Source organism: Pelmatolapia mariae, linkage group LG23, assembly GCF_036321145.2.
Source record: "Pelmatolapia mariae isolate MD_Pm_ZW linkage group LG23, Pm_UMD_F_2, whole genome shotgun sequence".
In the NCBI taxonomy this organism is placed as follows: Eukaryota; Metazoa; Chordata; class Actinopteri; order Cichliformes; family Cichlidae; genus Pelmatolapia; species Pelmatolapia mariae.
Window position 1 is genome coordinate 22,910,268 of NC_086246.1, and position 15,089 is coordinate 22,925,356.

Below are 15,089 nucleotides of genomic sequence, written 5' to 3' on the forward strand. Positions count from 1 at the left end.
TACGACTTATCATCGAGCAGAAACGGGAGCTGGAAGCATGTAAATATAATAATAACCACTGCAGCCAAGAAGAGTGCCTGACGAGCCCAGTTGTAAGTAAGCTGTTAAGACTCGACTGTACACCGTGTTCGTGTTTTCCTCCGAAACAATAAGGTCTGTTGGAGCAGCCTTTCAACGCCTCTCTCTGTCTCAAACTTGACCCAGACAACAAAGTAAAGCTATTTTTTGGCTACGAGCCCGACACGGAACCCGACGTATTAGCCAGAGGTCCCTTTACTATGGTTCGGAGCCGCGGACCTAAAGTAATAGTAATAAATCACAGCAATAGTACATTCATGTAGTTGTAAAAAGCATGATAATATATTAAGTAATCCAAAGTATTCAGAATACGTTACTCTCATTGAGTAACGTAACGGAATACGTTACAGAATACATTTTGGGGCATGTATTCTGTAATCTGTAGTGGAATACATTTTAAAAGTAACTTTCCCAACACTGACTGCATTGGCAAAAGTCTTTAAAAGTCTACGAAAGAAATCCATCCAAAGCAGCTTTTCCAGTACAGGCTAAAGAAAAAGAGGCTAACCCAAAATAGTTCATGCCTTTAACTTAACAGTCTAACCTCACACCAGTTTTTCTTCCACGTCTAACACCCAGCATCCAGCCTTCTCCCTCTCTTGTCTCTCCTCCATCATCTTCTCAGTGAATTTATGTTTCCTGTTACTCTCGAACTTTGATCTGTTATCTACTTTGGCTCTAGGCTTGATATCAAGAGGACACTCAAATCTTATTTTGTCTGGGCTCACCCGCGCTCAGATGACCATTAAATCTTATTTTCTCATTCCCTGGTGGTGCCTAACTGAGTTTACCAGTCTACTACCAGGAACAAGAAGGGTTTTCCAAAACCTTAAACCCTAAAGCCAGTTGCACAACAGATGCAAACAAAGCATTAATGCAGTGCACATCACGTGTGACCCAATACAACACTTTTTGGGCTTTTTTTTGGGGGGGGGGGGGGTAATCTGTAGCTACTACTATATCGTTACTGGAATAAAGACAAGTCATTCATTTGGTACTGTAACATCCTAAAAAAGTATGTGCTTGAAAAACCTTCCAAAAAAAAAAACATCAAACAAAATAGCTGTCTGCTATTTTGCTGTACTGTATTATTTGCTTTAAGCAAGTAATTGGAGATGTGCAGCTCCTGAGGACCTGGGATGATGCGTTATCACTCACCGACACAGTGGATTTGTTTCCTCCTCTGCCACATTTAGAGAAGCTCCATAAATTGATGATAACTGCGTTTTGGTCCTTCGAGGAAACACTCGAAGAATTCCTGGAAAGACACATTTGTATTGTACAATTACTGCTGGAGCCCTCTGATGTATTCTTTTATTTTGTTGCATGATTACTATTGCACAGTTTTAATGACAAGTTATCAAGCGCTAAGTGCTGCGTTGCTTCAAACATGAACAACATGTTTTAGGATAAATGTCCTCCACTATCACAACAGTAAAAAAAGATTTTTCACAGATTTGACTGAGTAAACATTAACAAAAATACGTGAAGGGGAAGAAACGCTTCATTAAACAGAGTTGTCTTTGAAAACTTAGTTTCCTGCCTTGACACGCAGCAACAGTGCCGCTGCTGTTGTTGTTGTTGTTGAGGCTGCTCAGCACAATAATTACTGGGGGGGACCCCAAAGCACAAAGAACAGGAGAGAGAGAGAAAGTGCAGGAGTGTGTAACCAGGATGACACACTGCTTCCTGCTGATGATGAACCCAGTCACCTTCATAGAAATACACTGCTTAGAAAATATTCCAACCACAACCAGGGAAGCTAACATTTTCTGTGATTTATTCTGACTTTTGAAACTGTACAAAGGAGTAGTTTTAACCATTGAGTTGCTATATCATTTTTCCAGGTGTGAAGAACATTACACTGGCAAACTGGCATGCTGTGTTTATTTTTTTTAAATGAATAGTGTTCAAAAGGAGTTTGTGAGTAAATAAGTCACACCGACAAGCAAGCAAGACGACAAAAATACGCCCATGCAAAACACATTCCTGCATCCTAAATATTACTTGACTGTTATTTAGGAGGGCATTGACATATCAGCTAGTTCTGCTGTTTAGGTAATATACAGAATATATAGAAGTAAAGCTTTTTGGCTTCACCTGCTTCCTGTGTGCAAGGAGGAGAGCTCAAAGTCTGGAGTCCAAAAAAAATAACTGTTTGATCGATATGTTTTGACTTGGGGCCTCCAGCATGCCATCGATCTACTGGAAAATCTGTAAGTCACATCAGATTTCATCATGCTGAAAAATGAAGCAGCTGTCAATCAGATACTTTTCAGATGGAATTACATGGTGGATCAAAATCTGATGGTACTTTTCAGTGTTCATAATTCATCAGCTTTATCAACATCTCCAACATCACTGGCTGAAATGCAGCCACAAACCATGACAGAGCTGCCACGGTTTGACCTCCTCCATACATGCTGACAATGATTTGAACTCCATCAGACCTGTTGGCACTGATTTTTAGTCCAGTTTTTGTGTAATTTTCATACACCAGCCTTTTCTCCCTGTTTCCCTTCCTTAAGAATGACTTCTTGACAGCCACCCTTCTACTGAGACCATTTCTGATGAGGCTTCGGGTATTTTTTTCCCGTTTCTTACTGTTCATCAGCTGTAGATTTTTTTTTTTTTTTGGTAAGGCCTGACACTTCTTTCATTCTCCTCCACTTGTCCAGTTTCCTCAAGTCATGCACACCATACTGAGATATGTTCCCAACACTGGTTCATCCCTTGGGTTAGGTGCCTTCTTTGTTCCTTAATGATTCATCATAGGTATGTGGTTCAACAAAAAAACAAAACAAAAAGACTTCCTCTGAAAATGCTCAGGTAAAAGGACTGGACTGAACATGAATGAAAAAGCAGTCAATGTCCAGAGGGAAAAAAAAAACTTCAGAAAGCAGGGAGAGCTACTGTTTGAGACCACAAAAATTACAAAAATCTGGCTCTTTGGAAGCCCATTTATAAATAAATGGGCTGTAGCTCAAGACTTTTGCACAGTTCTGTGCTTTTTGAGGGCATTTTCACACGTATAGGTCATTTATGTACCTAAACACCTTATGAGTTTGTAAACCTGTAGTTTCTTCTTCTTCACACTGAGAAAAAACAGTTTCCTTTCACATAACCATCAGTGTGTATAAAACTGTTTAAAAGCTAGAAAGGGGCAGCTAGCTAGTGGATGTTCTGTGAGTTCTGTTTCTATGTCCTCCTGCTGGCACCAGGCCTGCTGTCGAGTCCAATAATGACCACATTGTTTTGGTGCCATCAGCCACACTGGTGGCTAAATGTTTGTCTTACTCACACACAGAAAAACACAAAAGAGCTTCCCAGCACAGGCTTTTAACTTTGTGTGCGTCTGTGCGTGTCCTTGCTGGTAGTTAATGTGGTTAAAGAAGAAAGCACAGACAGCCGGGCGGTTCGGAAGAGCTAGTTTGCTCAGAAACTTGCATGTTTGGGGGTTCACGTTTGTTACCTGTGTATCTGTGCCGAGTTAAAGGCATGTGTGTGTTTGTGAGAGGAGCGGAGAGAGAGTTGGCCGAGGCAGTGGAAAATGTGCGAGCCAGAGACGATGACGTTGGCTGAGCGGAGAAGAACAAACTACTTCCTGAAAACCTATTCAACTCTTTGACTAAACACTCACTCCAGCAGACCTTCTGCAGCTCTCTTTTCTCTCTTTCAATGGCTCCAGCTGAGACTTCCTGTGTAACTCAGTTCATACAGCACTGTGGCACATACCTAATTAGACAAAACAGGCCTTTAGTTTTAAAAGAAAATTAGATACAGCATTAGATGGTAAATATCTAATTTGCTCATTTCTATCTTTAATATTCTGTGTTGTCTAGAAAACCTATTGCTTTATTTTGAATTAGTCAGCTATAATGCCGCATTCATTTTTTGCCAGCTGATTGTAACTAATAGTGCTTTCAATCCACTTTCTAAAGAGTGTGCAGTTCAACAAACTACACAATTAATACACAATTAAAAAAAAGCTTCACATTCACTGTCACACTTTTAGTAACTCACAGAGCAGTGAAGTGTAACTTCAAGCTGCAACGAGGTTTTATTGTAACAATATGACTCTGTGGGTTGGTCCTGCTCCATTTAAAACCACTAGGAAATGTTTATGTTCATTTTGCAATGTCGCACAACTACTTGCAAGCACACAAATGCACGTGACACACATGCCAATCATTTGCTGCTAGGACCTCTGATTCTTCTCAACCTGGATGCCCCCAGAAGTTTGCAGTTATATTCACCCCCTTCAGCAGCAGCACAAAGAACAAGGACACACACAAACACATAAACTGGGTCAGGTAATTAACAGTTTGTAGATCTCAGCTAGCTTTAATCTAATCAAACCACCCAGCCTACGTTTCCCCCATGGGTTTACACAATGTTTTACACACACACACACACACACACACTTTCTTTATCTGTTATGTTTGGTCCCTCGCTCTCTTCAATTAAGCACAGCTTTGCCCCTTCCACCTCTCAAATATTTGTTTCTCTAAAAGAATATAAATTTTATTAATTTAGTTTACGTTTGATAGCAGGTCAACATGAACACCATCGTCTAGATTACGCTGTTCGCAAAATATAACTGAGCAACGTTACTTTCATTTGTTTATGCTAAGGGCAAAATTATGTGTAGAATTCATATTAAAAACTAAACTCGTTACAATTTGTTATGGAACAAGGCGAAAACATCACTAACCATGTGCTTTAGAGCTGCGGGTCAATATTAATAATGTTGAGCTTTATGTGCAGCTTTAAAGCAAATATCAGGCATCCACGTTTCCAGGTGTGCTGACATCACGGTAGCAGATGTTCCCATGAATTACAGCTCGATACTCAAACAGAAAAACAGGATGCTGATTCTGTGTCATATCTCTAACAAACCCCATAAAATATATGACCCTGGGTTCAACAGTACAGTAGTGTGCAAAAGTCTTGAGCCACCCTTCATTTCTTTATATTTTTCTTCCAAGCAGACAAACTTTCTTGTCATTTTTTAAACTGCTCTTGAGCAACAGTTCTTCAGGCTTTCTGGACGTCCTTCGAAGGCTTTCTTTCACTGCTTTTTCACTCATTTTCAGTGCAGTCCTTGTACCCGAACATTTTTAGAGGAATGATTTTTTTGTTAGTCAAGCCTCTTAATACTGAAACTAAGAAATTGGTTTGGCTCCAGACTTTGCACAGTATTGCAGTTCACCTGCTGAACCAGCCTTACAGCACATTGTCGGCTTAAAAACAAGGAAATGCTTGCAAAGAGCAATAAGACTTCAGAGAGACAATTCATCCTCATTTGTTCCATTAATCTTGAGCCGAAGAACTGAGTTAATTAGTGTTCAGTGTGCTGTGAACTCAAACTCAGCCAACATGTCATACAATCAAAGAGTCCAACTCAATTTTAAGGCTTTTTGAGTCTTTTTATAGTGCATGAGCCCATAAAAGGGATTCTGGGGCAAGACCAACCTGAATCTAGTTCATTATGCTTTTTAAATATATATTATGAAAGTAAAGTCAGCTGTTTTCAGTCCAGTGAGTTTGAATCACCATTAAGCAAGCTATAACACCTTAGCAAGACTAGAAGAAACAAATCATCTTCCAGTAGATTCCTACAGAATCATTTTATTAATTCAACACTGAACATTTAATTAGGCATCATTTGAAAATAATTCCATTGGTAATGCTGGAAAGCATGTTCAATCTTTATAAGCATACATATCATCTGCATTTCAATATTTCAATGTGTGAAAGACTTCTGGTAACAGAAGCTTCACAAAAATGTATCTACAGTTGTGAACAATGACCAGCACACGTGACAGGATGTCTGCTGTCTCCACAGAAGAGCCCCCAATTCTGGGATGTTGTCACATATTTCACCATAGTGAAGTGAGTTTATATACAGTCAGCAGCAACACAAGTTGAAGTAAGTACTAATGCCTCTATCTAAACTGTCAAACATTAAAAATTAAAGATGCTATGCCATTTACAGGAACAATACACAGTGCTAGCTAACTCATCTCATCTTGTATGACTGTCTAAGCAGATCTGTGCCATCTCGGTGTGCTCTAATTCAGCCCTAAACTTGACATTATTACGCTCCTGCAGCTGACAGTTTCATCATTAGAGAGATTTCTCATCCCACTGCAGTTCCTGCTATTATTTCTGCAGCAGTGACATGGTTTATTCATCTGTAAAGTCTCACCATGTGTGTGTGTGTGTGTGTTTGTGTGCTGCACTGAGAGTAGACAGCTGTAGTTGCCTAAGTCCTGCCTCAGGGCCGCCTCCTCCTCGCTCTTACTATGAGCTAGATTGGGAGCGGTGTGGATGGAGAGTGGAAAATAGTCCGAGTGTACGGAAGGAAGGGAAACATTTCTGTAACCTGGTTTAGCTGCAGTAAACAACGACACAGAAACCCATCTACTCCCAGATACACATACAACGTGAAACCAAGAGTAATGCAGGGACAAGTGGCTACTTCTTTGCTCCTGGACAAATTTTCTGCCTCATTGAGTTCTTTTAGAAATGGCGGGCAGCAGCCGCTACAAGATGCTGCCCCCAACCAGAACGACAATGAGACCAATAAACCCATAAAAGTCTATTTATTGTCCTATTTCTCTCGGCTCATGTGTATTTGCTTCACATAAACAAGCAATCCGGTCCCTGAGCATTCCCTTAAGGCTGTGCGACCAGATTTTCTCTTATATAAGGTTTATCATCATGCAGTACCTGGAAAACAGGGAGTAACATTTGGACCTGAGGTCCCTTTAAGACAAAGATGCTGTACAGGCATTTATATAAGTCCATTTGTGACGCTGTCATCTGCTTCATTGACGCTTGAAGAGGGTTATCCTGCTAATGGCCATCTCAGCAAATTCAATTCTTGCTACAAAACTTCATCTCGAGTGTGCAGAGGTCTTTCCTGAGCTCCTAACGAGGGTTATGACGGTAACCAGGTCCACTCACTCACACACAACTTCCTATCTTTTTACTACTTTCCCATTAATCAGCAACTAAAAAGGCCAAAAGTGAAAACTGGAAGCACAGAATCCAGAACGCACCACCTCAATCCCATAATGCCGTTTTAATATGACAATTTTAATATCCACAGTATGGAGCTTGAGCAATGTTCAGATTTTGGGCTGTAATAGCTGCATATTTTTATCTATGCCTTTGTGTGTGTGTGTGTGTGTGTGTGTGTGTGTGTGTGTGTGTGTGTGTGTGTGTGTGTGTGTCTCCGTCTGTCTCGCTCACTATGCCACATGGCTTTATACAGATTTATCTCAACTAAATATATAACACTAAACGACATTGTCCGGAAAGGCAATTGGACAAATACAGTGAAATTATGCTCAACTGCACATACACTTTAACAAGCAAACAGCACAAACTTCATATTTCCCTAAGTTCTGAATTTCTCTTTGAAGAGAAACTATTACGACTACCAAGAATAATTTGATATATTTATACTGTTTTATACCAACTGACAAATGCATATACATGTATAAACTACAACTCAGGCTTATCAATTTACCGGTGGAACCAATCGATCCCTAGATAAAAACAATCAACATCATTTAAAACAAGTGAAACAGTTTTATATGTTATCAGAGCAAAACAAAGCTAGCAAAAAGGACCCATCTTCTGTCTATGTGATGATTTCATCACGTAGACCGTCTAAGTGCATTGATATGATGATGACAGGATGATATAAATGTCAAATCTCAGAGCTCAGCTGGACTAGGCTTCCTCTTTACATGATTATGTTTTAGCATGACTAAAAACAAGACAGCGGAGAGCAGGACAGGATGAGGGGAGAAAGTCAAGCCGCAATCTAGACTTTCGCTACGACATAAAGGTACAAATCCACCAGACAAAGTTAAAATCCAGATTGAATTAAAGGGTAGACAGGAAGGCAATAACGGATATAGATCCAGCAATCAGCAACCTTATGAATAACCACAGACAGAGACACGACACAGCAGCTGGGACCTACAATTACATTATCTTTGTCTTATAGTAAAGGACTACAACCTTAATAGAGAAAAAAAAACAGTCATTTTTAACCTGCTTTAACTTTGGTTTGCTTTGAAAAGCACCCAGCACCCGCTGGCATTTCCTTTCACCTTTTGCAGTATTGCTAATGTTGCGACACAGACAGGACAGGGAGAACAAGCCATTCCTAAATACAGCAACAGACACCTTTAAAGGCTTCTGTGGTCACCATAATCAGAAAGGATATTGAGTTTTTCTCTAGGTCTCCTTGTATGTCTTTTCTTTATCTGAAGCAGCCCTTACACACATGCCACCAAATGATCTGACAATCCTAAATGACCAAGCAGATCTTTTTACTGCCCTAAGAGTAAAAATCAGGATAAAAAAAAGTACAGAAATAAGAGTGGTTATATTAATACTGCTGATGATTATTTATAAAAACTGATTATGTCTAGATAGATAGATCATATAATTACACACTCGTGAGAGGCCAAATTATCAAAATCAAAGCAGCAGACACATAAGCATCCTTATAAGCGTGACCAGCTACACCGTCACCAAGTCAAGGTTGAAGGAGTTGCTCAAGAGTTTGTTCACGTCATCCACCGGCATGTGTGCGTTTTCAAACATCGAAGCATGACTGGTTGATGGTTCCCCTTGTTACTGGAGTGCAGAACACAAGAAAAATGATCTGCTGCATATTTCTGCGTAGGTTCTCAGTCATCCAGGTCATGGTACTCTGAGAGGCTTCAAAATAAAGTGAATGAACTTGTTCAAGTTTTCTGAAGACGTTTCACCTCTCATCCAAGAAGATTCCTCAGTTCTAACACCAAATGGTGGAGTGTCCCAGGGAGTTAAATCCTAGTGGGAGTTGTCCCTATAGACCATTGATCATGTTCATCATCACAAGAGCCAAGGTGTGAGAGGGGGTTGAGGGGCCCAGGAAGGGATCTTAAAACTGCACTGTAGACTGTTCAGTAGTTGTTCACAGTGGACAAAGATGGCCTCTTTTACTCTTCTTTCAATCCATCTGTGTTCTCTGTCCAAAATGTGAAGATTGTTATCCTCGAAACAGCAAACATTGACCTTTAGATGCAGATGTACAGCTGAGTGTTGACCTGTCGAGGTGGCTCTTCTATGTTGTGCCATGCGTTTATGGAGTGGCTGTTTGGTTTCTCTAATGTAGAGGTCTAAGTACTCCTCGCTGCACTGCACAGCATACACTCTGGTGTTTAGTTTGTGTTTGGGAATCGTCTTTGGGATGAACCAGTTTTTGTCTGAGGGTGTGGCTCTCTAATAAACCTGCTAAATTAGGGAAGATTATGTTGTTCTGTTCGTCATTCTGTTTCTCCCTGGTGGATGACCTTCTTTCCTGTGCATCTTCACTGATTTGATAAAGACCCAGCTGGGATAACAACATGTTTTAAGAGCTGTCTTTACATGTGTTCCTTGTCTTTCCCTGCTCCCTTAGAAGTAATTTGATGCACATCACACACATAGCAGCTGGCTGTCAGTTTGCAGCTTCTGGTCACCAACTACAAATAAAAATTACCAGTCGCATCTTTACCATTAATGTGACCACAGCACTAAAATTTTAGCTTCTGGAAATTGCTACCATCAGCTCTTGCATTAACTGAATACAGCCTTTTATTAGATGCTATCAGACTGGTAAATGTTCATGTCTCTTACTTGCCTTACCACAAGATCACATGCATTGCTTCGGTGAAAATGCTGTAGCCCACAAGTTCAAGCTCTTCACTGATGATGTACTGTTCTATAACTAATAACTGAATAATGACAGATCATGTTTATCTTTCTTTCCCTGTTATGGTAGCAGTATTATAGTAATGATACTAACCTTTCTTCCTCTGACCTAATCATCTTTTAATATTCTTTACTATCTATGAATTTTATATGACAGAGCTGAGTGTAAAAGCAAAGCTCCCAATTTACCGGTCGATCTATGTCCCTAACCTCATCTATGGTCACGAGCTGTGGGTAGTGACCGAAAGAACGAGATCGCAGATACAAGCAGTGGAAATGGGGTTTCTCCGAAGGGTGGCTGGCCTCTCCCTTAGAGATAGGGTGAGGAGTTCAGCCATCCGGGACAGGCTCAGAGTAGAGCCGCTGCTCCTCCACATTGAAAGGAGCTAGTTGAGGTGGTTCGGGCATCTGATAAGGTTGCCTCCTGGGTGAGGTGTTCCGGGCATGTCACACCGGGAGGAGTTCCCGGGGAAGACCCAGGACACGCTGGAGAGATTATATCTCTCGGCTGGCCTGGGAATGCCTTGGTGTTCCCCCGGACAAGCTAGAGGAGGTGGCCAGGGAGAGGGAGGTCTGGGCTTCTCTGCTTAGGCTGCTGCCCCGGTGACCCGGCCCCGGATTAGCTTAAGAAGATGGATGGGATTTTATGTCTGTACTATCAATTAATCTGCTTCTCCATTTTTCTTTGTTTTTTTCATTAATATTCATCTAGAAGTATAATCATCAAAATCCAACTCTTTCCTTTAATATTTATTCCAAATGCATTAAAATTGCTATATGGTGCAACTAATCTGAAAAACAAGAATTCATTTTACAATTTATAATCTATACAAGAGACAAGAGTATGTGTTCCTGTTGCCCAAAAGAAGAAAAGATCTTACTATAACTAGAATTTCTTGCAACATGTTCACTCTCAAGGATGCTTCCAAGGCTGCCACTCTAGTTACATATACATACAATGTGTACTGTGAGCAGAGCTTGATACTCCTAAACACTTAGAAATGTTGGTAAGGTCAGAGTGTATCTTAAGAGAAGGCCTGCAGAAAAGTGAGGCCCTTCTCTGAGCACACTGGTTTGTCTAGAGTGACTCCTAATCTGTCATGCATACCTGAATGATTTGGTATCAGTTTGAAAAAGTGAATTATCTAGAACTCACTGCTGTTTTCAGTCCGGGGATAGATACACTTAGAAATGCCTGAAGGTTGGATCCTATTCTTTTCCCTGTATCTGTAACTCTCTCACTCCTGTGACCTCGCCAGCTTATATGACATCTGTCACCACAAACTTGCCCTCTCTGAGCAAAGTGTATCCTCAGAGACAGAGTGGAGCGATGCGAGTTGAGTTAGCATTGTATTGTCAGCATGCAAGCACATGCTCTGTAGAGCACCGGGTTCATGCACACACACACACACACATACACACAGACGCACTCTGGAGATCAGAGTGCCAGAGCTGTCACTGGGGTCAGTGGGGAGATGTGCGATATCTTGACAGAGCTGAAGTGCTCACTGACACACAAACACTGCAGAGCCTCACAGTCTGTCCTTGTCCCTTGGAGTGACCAAGAGAGTGTATGTGTGTATGGTGAGCATGTGTGTGTCCGCTGGCTGTTGTGTGCTTTTGGTATTAGTTTAAATTAGACTGATATTAACTCTTAGAGGCACATACTGGGGTTTTTTCTGGCTAATTTTTTTTCCAGAGAGAAATCTTGAGAGAAATCTCTTTAAATGTTATTGAGATTTAACCTCCTAGGACCTGGCGTCCACATATGTGGACATAACATTTTGGGTTATTTAGACCAAAATACTCAATTTTGCTCTACAAGGGCCTGATATCCACTTGCAAGGACATCATACTGCTACTGTTCTATCGAAATTTTAAATGAATATCCTCATATGTGGCTCTCATTTTTCTTAGAAACAAAAATCAGGTAAAAAAAATAAATAAATCTGGTAATCCTTTGTTTTTACATTCATCGGGTCCCAATCGGCCCAAATATCAAAGACAAATTAAAAATGCATGCCGTGGAAGAGTTCAGGTCTTAAGAGGTTAAAGACAATCTCTAAACATTCAGTGTAACATGTAAATATTCTGCATACTTTAGTTGTAACGAGTAGTAATTTGAGTTACTGTTGATTTCCTATCACTTCGAAGCAGTCTGGCCAATCTCTCTGCCCTCTGACATCAACAAAATGTTCTCACCCAGAGAACTGCTGCTCACGGGACACTTTCTTTTTCAAACCATTGTTTATAAACCATAGAGATGGTTGTGTGGGAAAATCTCAGTCGGGCAGCAGTTTCTAATACTCAGACCATCTGGAACCATTAACCGTGCTGCATTCAAAGTCATTTAAATCATCTTTCTTCAACATTCTGATGCTCAGTTTGAATTTCAGCAGACTGATTTGATCACATAGACATGATTAAATTGGATTGGTCGTCGTGGGCCAGTTGAATGGCCCCCAAGGTCTCCCGATCTGACCCCCTTAGACTTTTATCTTTGGGGTCATCTGAAGGCAATTGTCTATGGTGTGAAGATACGAGATGTGCAGCACCTGAAACTACGGATACTGGATGCCTGTGCTGGCATTTCTCCTGCGGTGTTGCTATCAGTGTGTGAAGAGTGGGAGAAGAGGGTTGCATTGACAATCCAACACAATGGGCAGCACATTGAACACATTTTATAAGTGGTCAGAAACTTGTAAATAACTCATAAAAGAATAAAGTTACGTTGAAACTAAGCACACCATTGTTTTTCTTGTGACATTACCAATAAGTTTGATGTGTCACATGGCCCTCTTCCTATTGAAAACACAAAAGTTGTATCAAAGATGGCCGACTTCTAAATGGCCACCATGGTCACCACCCATCTTGAGGAGTTTGCCCCCTCACATATACTAATGTGCCACAAACAGGACTTTAATATCACCAACCACTCCCATTTTATTACGGTGTATCCATATAAATGGCCCACCCTGTACAGTTTAAATGAACTCTACCAAATGAACTCCAAAGAAGAATGGTCAAATATCCAGCCAGAATTACAGCACAAGCTTGTTGATGGCTACCAAAAGAATCTGATTATGGTGTAACTTGCTTAGGGATATTGAGCCTGTATGGATTAGAGAAAATCCAAAATAAATTCAAACTTGTGAACTCAACTCTTGTTTCTTTGGGGTTTTTTTTAAGTTATTAAAGATGTATGCTGTACAATCATTCCACCCTGGAAAAAGAACAGTTTAAAGAAATCATTAAAAGCCCAAAGATTACCATGACATTCATGTTTATGATGAGTGGATGTAAACTTCTGATCAGTGCTGTAGCTACATTAGATGGACATTAGGCTATTCCTTGCCAAACACAGTCATAAACAATCAATACATGTTCTACTCTTTAAATAACCGGTGCTTCTAAGAGTTCTCTTTCACACCAATCATTTTGATACAAAATAGCAGGTAAACACAGCTATTACTAATCACATTAACTAAGGCTTTTTACCTTTACAAACAACAATCTAACCCTTGATTAACGTCAACAGCAACACCCGTGTCTGCTGTGAACAGGGTCTACAGAAACAAGCTAATTAGCTACACGTGTTTTTTCATTTATTTATTAGCAGTCTGAAAATATACTCAACAAGCAAGTACTCACTTGTATTCTACTTGAGTATTTATATATATTGTTTATATTTAGCTAGCCCACTTAACGCTTATAGAACAATACTCACAATATGTACTTGTGACCTTACGAACAATAAAAATGTGAGAATATTTTTGAATGTACATGTTTTACCAGTAATTTTGGCAAAATCTACACTCACCACTTACGTTAGCAGTCTTCAAAGCTTGCTCACCTTTTGTTTTATTTGTTAGTAATCATCATATCCTCGTGCTAACATTAGCTTCCAACCTGTGCAGGTGCGGACTAAACCAGTGGCTCCAGGCTGAGGCCTGAGGGGGGTGTGGGACAAAACAATTAAGTCCCAGTAACCTAGTGAAAATGGAAGAGGTGCTTATTTCTTCTCTATTTAATTGGCTTACAATAAATTAATTAATAAGTTAATTACTTCACAGCAGTGGTGGTATTGGCAGTAGCAGCTGCTCTTACAGTTATGTAACACAGAAGTCCTGACAATATGCCATAAAAAGCATGCAAAGTTGAAATGATGACTGTAAGCTGCTTTTGCTTCACCTGTTAGTAACCAGCTACATATCTGGGCAGGACCATTCACGTCTCCCCTTACTTTTTATTGCCATCCATCAGAGAGCTGGCAGTGTTAATTCTCTTTCCTCGTCTGTAACTGTGTTTTTGGAGGATGCTGAGCTGCCAAGTTTGTGCTCTTTGCTTCTTAAAGTCTTAAAAAGTCTCCTTTTCTGTGTGGGGGGTTCTGGTGTGTGTGTGTGCGCGCTTGTCAAGACTCAGCAAGCAGTGAGTGGGAGGACTGAGACCACATACAGTAGATGCCTGAAACATAATGGAAATCGGATTTGGCACGCCGGTCCATCTTGGCGAACTCAAACACCCACCATGGCCTTAAACAACTCAGAGACAGTGCTGCTGCTTTAAAGGTCACGCAAAGTTAGAAATCTCTTTATTTTAAACAAACTTCTGGCTCTTGAGCCAAAATGAAAGGGCTTCAGCACAGAAGAAACACTTTGTATGGCTGCAGGAGCTGCAAACGCACCTTTGAATGGTGTAAACTGTGTTTTGTTTTGTTTTTTGTTTGTTTTTTTAAAAAAGGGTAGCATCATCTGGGAGGTGGATGCATGCTGTGGGGTTAATTGTGAGATATTCTTCTTGGGGTTGTCTTGCAAAGATGGTTGGACCTCCCGTGTGATTTCTGAACAGCAAAAAGCAGATGCAGTACACTCTGAAAGACTTTTGGGTAATCTCAATAAAGCATCAAAGTGGTCTGATGTGAGCATTCCTTGATTCACTCCTGAAAAGTGTTTTAGTAGCACAGCAGTAAGCACACACTGCATGTAGACAGGGAATGAGGTAACCAGCTGGGAGCAGCTGGTTGATAAGTCTTCCCCTTGTTGTGCTGATAAATGGCTGCTCACAATTTGACCCACGGGTTAACACTGCCAAGATAGCAATAAGGTAATAAGGCAACAAAAAAAGGAGGCTTTTAGGTTTTCAATTTATGAATGATTTGCTGCATATAAGAAGAGCAAGGATTTGCACAGTAAGAAATCACTCTATCAGCCATTAGCCTGCTAGGAAATAAGTTAGTCTAATCCACT